This window comes from Coenobita brevimanus, chromosome 27 (genome assembly GCF_032717465.1).
Source record: "Coenobita brevimanus isolate Jiangsu-jjx chromosome 27, ASM3271746v2, whole genome shotgun sequence".
NCBI classification, from domain to species: Eukaryota; Metazoa; Arthropoda; class Malacostraca; order Decapoda; family Coenobitidae; genus Coenobita; species Coenobita brevimanus.
Window position 1 is genome coordinate 14,279,329 of NC_136980.1, and position 10,651 is coordinate 14,289,979.

The window sequence follows — 10,651 nt, forward strand, 5'->3', positions numbered from 1 at the left end:
CAGGGCATGAACTCTCGACCTTGCGGTCTCGAGTCACGTCCTTTACCACTGAGCTACCCTGCCCCCCCCCCCGGTGAACCAAGAAAAAGAAAGTCTATGTTGGTTGACATTGGTGTTCTCAAAAGGTTGTTGAAGGCCTAATGTAGTGACCTTGACTTCAAGCAAGACTGTCTGTTGTGTGGGAGAGTGTAAGCCAAAAGACAGTAAGAACCCACACAGGAGGGTGCAGGTCAGACAGTGTACAACTGTAGACAGGGGTAGTGCTATCACGTTCAAGCAACGGTTGGAGAACCTCTGTGATGAGAGACAGGACCAATGGGCTAATGAGGTAATGGCTAGACTCAGTGGGGTCATTGATCCGCATACTGTTGATGGACAGTACCATGTCCCCTGTTGCAGTAGGTTCCGTGTTCCCGTGACCCGCCCCTCCATCATGGCACCTGTGGAGGAGATGCTGAGGTCCGTTGTCTTGATGATTCCTGAGAACGTGACAGAGAAGTGGACGGCATAGGAACTGTAATCCATGTACCTCGCTGCCTCGGGCACTGTGTCAAGAAGACAGTTCCTGTCCAGCATCACAGCATACTGCGGCAACAAGCTGCTCGTGCTTCACATCGAGGGCTGTGACAGCATAGTTGGATTTAAAGCCAACTTAGGACACTTCATCAAAATTGTCAAGATTAGCAAGTTGACATTGTGATGAGCATAGGCACTGAAGAGGTAGTCCCCAGACCTAGGTGTCGCCATGACCTCACTCTGGATCTTCCTCACCAGCTTCTCCAATTCATCTTTTTCGCCCTTGTTGTTGCTTATCTTGACAATTATGATAAACGGTCCAAGGTTGGCTTAAAATCCAACTAAGCTGTTGCAGTCCTCGATGTGCAGCATGAGCAACTTGTTGCCAAAGTAGGCTGTGACACTGGGCAGGAACTGTCTTCTTGACACAGTGCCCGAGGCAGCGAGGTACATGGATTACAGCTCCTATGCCGTCCACGTCTCTGTCACGTTCTCAGCAATCATCAAGACAACGGACCTCAGCGCCTCCGCCACAGGTGCCATGATGGAGGGGCGGGTCACGGGAACACGGAACCTACTGCAACAGGGGACATGGTACTGTCCGTCAACAGCATGCAGATCAATGACCCCACTGAGTCTAGCCATTACCTCATTAGCCCACTGGTCCTGTCTCTCATCACAGAGGTTCTCCAACCGTTGCTTGAACGTGATAGCACTACCCCTGTCTACAGTTGTACACTGTCTGACCTGCACCCACCTGTGTGGGTTCTTACTGTCTTTTGGCTTACACTCTTTCCCACACAACAGACAGTCTTACTTGAAATCAAGGTCACTACATTAGGCCTTCAACAACCTTTTGGAAACACCAGTATAAACCAGCACAGACTTTCTTTTTCTCTGTCCATTAGGGGGGGAAGGTAGCTCAGTGGTAGAGCACGTGACTCGAGACCGCAAGGTCGAGAGTTCATGCCCTGCCAGGGTAGCTGCCTTGCTGGGAGGGATAGTAGTGTCACGTCACCTAGCAGGGCAATATGACCTATCCAGGACTAGCTCGGGGAATTTAGTCTCTTTTCTCTGTTCATTGTTTCTAGTCCTCGATGTATAGCAACAGTAACATGATTTGTGAGCTAGAATATCACTTCCTGACAGAGTTGTGTACAGTTCATCGTGTTTCACTTTGCTTGTAGCGACGATCTTCTGCACGACCACGGTCTTGAATATCCATAATGCTCCCTTGGCACTACACGGTCTAAAGAGGCACTTCCCCTTTCCAGCAGCCATGACGACTGCGATGGCCTGGGGTGCTGCAGGACTGATGGTAGGATGGTGATCACGCCCGATCGTCGCACTCTGAAATACGGAAAAAAGTTGTAAACCAGTAAACAACGAGAAGATAACAAATGACATTCGGTCAATAGCTGTGGTTTTTCTTATTTATGGTCAAATTTGACCTTTGACGTCTTATCTGACCTTGGCTTTGACCCCTTATCCAAGATATAACTCCAGAAATGGGCTCCCTACCCTCTAAACCCCTAAAAAATCGTATTACACGACCCGCTGTGTCATCAAGATCAAAAGTTGATCGTTCAAGATGGCGGCAGCCGCCATCTTGAATTCTGAGAAATGCTCAACATTGCACAAGTGGCAACCAAGCTAATTTGGCTCCTAACTATATAGAACACATTTCCGTGAAAAAAGTTCACAGTAGTTAACACTGTAGGGTCAACATTTTTGGTAACTCAAGTATTACATTATCAGCTTAACTGAGAGTTCTTATCACTGACTAAGTGTTATGGCCGAAATGTGTTATTCCCCTCACCCCATCTAAGCTAACCTAACTAGAAACCAGAAAATACTTACCTGCCCTTGGGTGATCCTTAGTCCTGTTGTCGTCCGTAAACTGTACTCACCTCCAGTTGTACCTCTCACAAATCACATCAATCATAGAACTGGAAGTGTGGGTACTGAATGAAAAGTAGGAGACAGTAGTGGCTAGGACAGCAATGATATTGTAACAGACATTTAACATTTCATTGACAGAAAACCTAAAAATAAAATATAGTATAAGCCAAGTAGTAGCAGTGACGCATGAATAAGGCAATATTACTCTGGTACGCACTTAACGTTGACAATGGACAGTGGGTGACCAGTTAAGATGGTCTGACGGGAGTCAATGGGGGGATAGAGGGCCCGAGCGAGACAAAGCTTCAGATGGAAAGATGCATGTCAAGCCAGATAATCTGGCAAGTGGATGGAGGACACGGCAGACAGAAGACAGTGGAGGAGGTGCACAATACCAACCAACCCAGACTGGGAATAAGGCCAAGAAGAATAGTAGCTAAGTGAAAGCAAACAATGATAGTGTTCGCTTTGGTAGTGATGGTGAAAGACGTTGTGGTAGCTAAGGTTGATATGGTGATAATGGAAGCTGTGCTAATGAAAATGATACTGGTTATCCTCATAATGATGATACACGCTCTGATAGTGATGATAAATGGCTTTAGTTGTTGTAGTAATGATGTCTATAGCATTCGTTGTAGTGTTGGATAAGGTAATGTATTTATATAGTGGTATTCTTGGTAGTAATGGTGACTATCGTATTTGTGGTAATATTGGATGTGGTAGTTGCGCTAACGATGTTTATTGTAGCATCCGAGGTAGTGTTAGTGATAATGGTACTCATCGTAGTGATGGTGACTATTGTACTTGTGGTAGTGATGGATGTGGTAGTTTTGGTTGCGGTGTCTATATTAGCATCTGAGGTAATGTTAGTGATAGTGGTAGTGATGGTGACTATAGTATTTGTGGTAGTGATGGGTGTGGTAGTTGTGGTAGCGGTGTTTATATTAGCGTCTGAGGTAATGTTAGTGATAGTGGTAGTGATGGTAACTATAGTATTTGTGGTAGTGATGGATGTGGTAGTTTTGGTAGCGGTGTTTATATTAGCATCTGAGGTAATGTTAGTGATAGTGGTAGTGATGGTAACTATAGTATTTGTGGTAGTGATGGATGTGCTAGTTTTGGTAGCGGTGTTTATATTAGCATCTGAGGTAATGTTAGTGATAGTAGTAGTGATGGTAACTATAGTATTTGTGGTAGTGATGGATGTGGTAGTTTTGGTGTTGGTGTTTATATTAGCATCTGAGGTAATGTTAGTAATAGTGGTAGTCTTGGTAATGAATATGATTATAGTGACTGTGGCAACTGTGACTGTAGCGGTGATAATGATGGTGTTTATGGTGGTAGCGAGAGTGAGGAGTCTAACTGTTGTAGTATCAATGTTCATTGTATTAGTGGTGGTAGTAATGATTTACACAGGCCTAGCTGAAGCACTAACAATGATGTTTAAAGTTTTGCAATTGTTATTGTGGCAGGAATGGTGATGTGTGTGTGTGTGTGTGTGTGTGTGTGTGTGTGTGTGTGTGTGTGTGTGTGTGTGTGTGTGTGTGTGTGTGTGTCTGTAAACTAACAAAATCACTCAAACAATTTGTATCCGACTATAACCACACTTGGTGGAAAGATGGAGGGGTACCCAATGAGTAAGCCTTTTGTTTTGACGTAACAGGTCAAAGGTCAAGGATGCAGTGCTAATTCATAATCTGACCTGGCAAAATCAGCATAATATAGTTTATCCAGCTTAGACCAAACTTTGGGAAGGGATGAGGGTAAGACAAGAATGCAGTTATTCAATTTTGAAAACAATCAGTCAAAGGTCATGGTCACAGGGAAAGGGGAAAGGCCAAGGTCATGTGGTAAGGTCAACTCAGGCAGTTTTGATCGGATCTGCAACAAATTTATGGAAGGGTTAGGCGTCAGGCAAGAATGAAGGGGGTTAATTTTGAGAACAAACTGTCAAAGGTCAAGTCACAGTCCAAGGTCAAAATCTGACCCGTTTGTTTCTGTCTAACAAAGTAAAACTGTATTGATGTGATTTGCATCAAACTTGTTGGTTTAGTTGAGGATCACACATGAGGCTTATCTTTTGTTTGATAAAACCATAGATTAACCCTGCCGGGACGATTATCTGTAAGGTAGTTGACTTCCTCTGAGTCATTGTTTTATAACCAACGTAAACTGTACCTCATATGAGGCTTATGTATATATATGCATGTATGTACGTATGTATGTATGTATGCATCTATCTATCTATCTCTCCGTCTATAGATAGGTGGGTAGATATAGATAGATATATATACTCGTAGATGAGATAGAGGGAAAGATGGTAGATAGACAGATATATAATATGTGCCTGGAGGTGCGTGTGGCGGATATTATATATAGTTCTGTGTGATATTAGTGGAGGATGACAGTATATCTGCTGTCCACCTGGCTGGGTTTATCAACGAGGGGGAGGTGAGGGTAGAGGCAGGTACGGCATACTTGACGCTGAGGAAGGCAGAGGGAGTTGGCCACCTTCTTGTATGCTGGTAATGCAGAAAATGTGCTGAAAGATGCACCTGACTTACACCCGGGGCTTCTGTGGCTGATATCTACCTGTATAAAATAGTCAGGTGTCACACCAAATATAGCAAATTGGCCATTCAGTAATCTCTCTCTCTCTCTCTCTCTCTCTCTCTCTCTCTCTCTCTCTCTCTCTCTCTCTCTCTCTCTCTCATCCTCCTCATCTGTTTCCATCAAGCCGTTCTCTTTAATCTGTTCCTCTGTCCCTTACAGTTTCCCGGTCCACCCTTAAGTATTTTATTCTTCCTAACGCAATACGGTTTTACTGGAATTAAGACAGAACCCCTCACAGTGGACATGTTTTATTCACTTCATCGGCCTTCCTCTCCTCTTTCTTCCTCCCTCTTTCCCTTTCTCGTTCTTCTGGCTGACATAATTCTGCCTGACGCCACCATCTACTGACAAATAACATTCCTCGCGGTAGTTGGTGTCGTGCCGGTATCTCCCATTGATGTTCTGTACCGCTGACTGCATTAGTCTTATCGTATCTCAGTGATGGTAGTTATTTCCTCTTGTTCCTTGTGTTAAGTACCAAGTATACTTATCCTAAGCAAACTTCTTTCTTAAGTTCATACTCCTAAGTTTGTATTACCAACTTCTTGGTAGTGGCGGTGCTGCCTGCATCTGCTTGTGTGTTTATGAACCCAATGTCCCGCTGTATATCTGATATTACAACTTGTACACACACACACACACACACACACACACACACACACACACACACACACACACACACACACACACACACACACACACACACACACACACACACACACACACACACACACACACACACACACACACACACACACACACACACACACACACACACACACACACACACACGTATCTATAACTACTGTATATACATGTAAAAATATACTATAGATAGATAGATAGATAGATGGATATATAGATAGATAGATAGATAAATGGCTGGATATATAGAGAGATAGTATAGAGTGTGCATTGTTTAATCGTATGTGCCAACTGCGTGAATAGTTGCTTAGAAATTTTAAGAAGCAGCCAAAACGTCTGGCCAGGGCACTTGGGTTCTGGGGATCCATCCTGTCTAAAGCCAGGTGTGGATCCAGGCCAAAATTTTGTGTTCCCTTGGTGAGAAAGAAAGAATGAAAAAAGAAAACAATTGCCGTGTATAATGGCATTGCCGGGGGAGAGGAAAGATTTTCTTGTAGTGAGGAACAATACTGTAGGTAGCGATTGAGTAGGGACGGCGAGTGGAAATAAACATAATGTTCTTGTTTGCCAGGGGAGAGAGAGAGAGAGAGAGAGAGAGAGAGAGAGAGAGAGAGAGAGAGAGAGTAGATATTCAGAAAAGAGAAAACAGAGAAGAAAGAAAGAAAACAAGAAGAAAATAAAGAGGAAGGAAGGAGAGAAGAGAAAATATTATAATAAAGAAGAGAGGTAGTGGTAAGGAAAGAGAACAGGAAGCTGGAGGAGGAGGGAGAAGAGAGGAAAAGCGAGAAGAGGAAAGAGTCATTTGAAGAAGGAGAGGAGGGTTAATGAGAGGGAAGGAGGAAAAGAAAGGAACAGAGGAGCAATGCAGTGGAGGTGGGATAGCAGGGGTGGAGGTAGGTAGGGAAGGAGCCACAGACGACCTGATAAAAACAAAAGAGGTCATCATTACCTGCGTCGTGAGGCAGGCCCGGCCATCACAGGCAGCAGGCAGGCCCGGCTATCACAAGCAGCAGGCAGGCCCGGCCATCACAAGCAGCAGGCAGGCCCGGCCATCACGGGCAGCAGGCAGGCCTGGCTATCACAGGCAGCAGGCAGGCCCGGCTATCACAGGCAGCAGGCAGGCCCGGCTATCACAGGCAACAGGCAGGCCCGGCCATCACAGGCAGCAGGCAGGCCCGGCCATCACAGGCAGCAGGCAGGCCCGGCCATCACAAGCAGCAGGCAGGCCCGGCCATCACAAGCAGCAGGCAGGCCCGGCCATCACAGGCAGTAGGCAGGCCCGGCCATCACAAGCAGCAGGCAGGCCCGGCTATAACAGGCAGCAGGCAGGCCCGGCTATCACAGGCAGCAGGCAGGCCCGGCCATCACAAGCAGCAGGCAGGCCCGGCTACCGCAGGCAGCAGGCAGGCCCGGCTATCACAGGCAGCAGGCAGACCCGGCTATCACAGGCAACAGGCAGGCCCAGCTACTGCAGGCAGCAGGCAGGCCCGGCTACCGCAGGCAGCAGGCAGGCCCGGCTATCACAGGCAGCAGGCAGGCCCGGCTATCACAGGCAGCAGGCAGGCCCGGCTATCACAGGCAGCAGGCAGGCCCGGCTATCACAGGCAGCAGGCAGGCCCGGCTATCACAGGCAGCAGGCAGGCCCGGCTACCGCAGGCAGCAGGCAGGCCCGGCTATCGCAGGCAGCAGGCAGGCCCGGCTATCGCAGGCAGCAGGCAGGCCCGGCTATCACAGGCAGCAGGCAGGCCCGGCTATCACAGGCAGCAGGCAGGCCCGGCTATCACAGGCAGCAGGCAGGCCCGGCTACCGCAGGCAGCAGGCAGGCCCGGAGCCAAAACAGTGAGGCAGGAAGACAGGCAGACAGGGAGGAATACCGCTAATTTAGGCAGGCGGCGTAGACAATCTGCAAAGCAGACAGACAGGCAGGTTACTTTATGACTGTCACAATATCACACAGGAGCTGGTAGAGAGGGGCGTTGGCAGGAATGCAGGCAAAAAGCTACTGAGGAGGGTGGCGAGGCTTAAGGAGTTAAGGGAACGACTGTAATGAGATGGACGGGGAGGAAGAAAAAGTGGAATAAGATGGAGCGAAAGGATCTTGGGATACAACAAATCGGCACGGAGTATGAGGCAAGCTTAACTAGACGAAGGCCTTTATTTTCTAATATTTGGGGTTTGGGATAGCATCATTTCATTATTAAGGAAAATATATGAAGTAAAAGACAGCAGCGGGGAAAAAAGTTGAGATGAGAACTAATCACAGAACAGCTGAAGGCAAATACTGTACATGACATTCTCCGGAATTCGTCCTTAGTATAATATTCCCTTATAAGCTGAACAAAGACTCTGTCTGTCTGTCTGTCTGTCTCTCTCTCTCTCTCTCTCTCTCTCTCTCTCTCTCTTGCATGTATTTATAATCAGTGGCTACAGGACACGTTCAGACTCAACTCGCTCCGTAGCGTAACAGCGTTGAATGTTTAATACAGCACGTGCCTTTACAGGGACAGTTGTTCTGGTGTCTGGTGGCTTCATGTCCAGACATAAAATCATGAAGGAGTTGGAACATACTCTTGTTAGTGGAAACAACACCAATACCGTGATACAAAAAAAAACTTTGAAAAGCTTCGGTAAGTGTAATGTGTGAGAGAAAAGAGAAAGTGGTGATTGAAAAAGGACGCAGGAGTAACAGAAAATTGAGGGTAAAAATAAACAGGGACTATTGACTCAGCGAGGGCAAAAAGAGAGCGAATGACTACATGGTAAGAAAGAGCAACAAGGTGAGAGTAGAAGTAAACAAAAAGGGAGTAGAGAGAATACAAAAAAAAAAACAGAGTGAGCTGAGGATCGAAAACAAAAAGGCAAAGAGATTAGACAATTAAAAAAAAAAAAAAAGACATGAGACTGAGTGGGAGCAATTAAAAGAAAGCACTGTGAAAACGTGTGAGAATAAAGCAAAAAGGAAGAAATACTGGAGGAGGAATGGACAAATATTGACTAAACAAATAAGCACACACGGAGGAGAGAGAGAGAGAGAGAGAGAGAGAGAGAGAGAGAGAGAGAGAATCTATACTTTTGAATATTCAAAGATTTTATATTTTGATACTGTTTCTTCCTTATTTCTGTGTGTGTGTGTGTGTGTGTGTGTGTGTGTGTGTGATTTACATCCCTTGATTACGTATAGGTACTCAGCTATGACACGACTATGGTCTGTATATTTATGTGAGTTGTTCTTTACAATATTTCTTGTGCAGGCAAAAAGCTAAATATATATCTGAGTACGGTGTTGAGAAAGTACAGTGGTAATGAGACTAACATACAATGTATGTGAAATGTTGAGGATGAATAGAGTGAGAAATGTAAAATCGTTATAGATGTGGAGTACGGAATCATACTGATGAAAGGTACGAGAAAATGGGCATACATATGACACTGAGCGAATGGATAGGAAAAGGATAGTGTGGAGATCATATATGAGTAGTTTGAAAGCGCAAGGGATCATGAAAAAGATGATGGCTGGATACTGTAAATAAAGGTGAGGGATAGATTTTGGGCAGACGAAACTCTCATTCATCTATCCATCAATCATAATTACTAGCGAGGGCGAAGCCATCAGAGGTCTCTCATCAAGTAGTGGCATTTTCTCACATATAAGCGACCCAACCCGGCCCGGCCCAACCGGGTTCGACCGTATCGTTATTGGGTGCTTATATCTCGGCGACCACAGGGACGATCACTGCGTGGTTTGCATCATATGATAGTCCATTCTTTAAGAGATGTTTATGGCAGGTTTCATCACATCCCGGCGGTGTACGTGGCACGTGACATGCTCCAAGTGCAGCATGTGAAAATCTTCAAAAGAGGGCCACAGGCCAGACAGTTTGTCGTAAAGGCATGAAACTTGGTATGTAAATAGCCATCAATATACTCCAGGCGACCTCGGGGTGTAAGGCGACATTTCAATGCTTTCGGGTTTAAATGGCCTCGCTCGTACCTCGCCGACGAAGGCGTTTTACTGGTTCTAGCGGCAGAAGACTGTGGCATTAAGTCCAGACATTTAAGGCGAGGATAACCAGTCACTCAACAAGCGTTCCTTGAACCTGAACCCTTATGGGTGACTGGGTCACCTAAACCCACAAGACAAGGATAGAAGGGCGCAGATGAATGGACTAATGTTTGGACAAATTATGGCACTTTAGGGTAACAACCCTTTTAAAACTTGGTTGTCGACGAAAAGGTCCCTGTTGCACAGGTGTAATGAAGTATATTTTTGTGTAGCTCATTGCCCTGTGCGGTAAACCCCAGTTTCTCAGAGGACCGAATGATCAGCAATTAACCTGTTCGCTGGACAGTGTTAATAACTTTGCTTTTGTTGTTTTTGCTTCTGTTTATTATCTCTGGATCCCTCCTACCCCAGTGACGTATTTTCATTGTAGTCATGATGGATTCAGACAATGTCACCAGCGTAGGCGAGACCTCTCGAGCTAGAGGGGATAGATATTACCATTATTAACCCGATTAGTACGCCAGATGTGTCCTAGTTTAATCAAACCGTCTGGAGACAGCAAGAATTAAAAAAGAAAATCTGTGCGGTATTTACCCAAGCCGAATGGGTTAAATGTGGTGAGTATGATGATAATAATATTGTGTTTGCAAGTGTGTTTTTGTACGTGAAAGGGTATGCACTTTCACATTGTGTGTGTGTGTGTGTGTGTGTGTGTGTGTGTGTGTGTGTGTGTGTGTGTGTGTGTGTGTGTGTGTGTGTGTGTGTGTGTGTGTGTGTGTGTGTGTGTGTGTGTGTGTGAGAGAGAGAGAGAGAGAGAGAGAGAGAGAGAGAGAAAAGAAATTCGGAAAAATGCGAGAAAGAGAGAGGCGATATCAGCAGTTAGCATGGATGGAGACATAATACCTTTGCTATTTACCTTTTTACTAATGAAGTAATGGTAAGCTTAGTTAATTGAACGCTTTGGTATTTCAC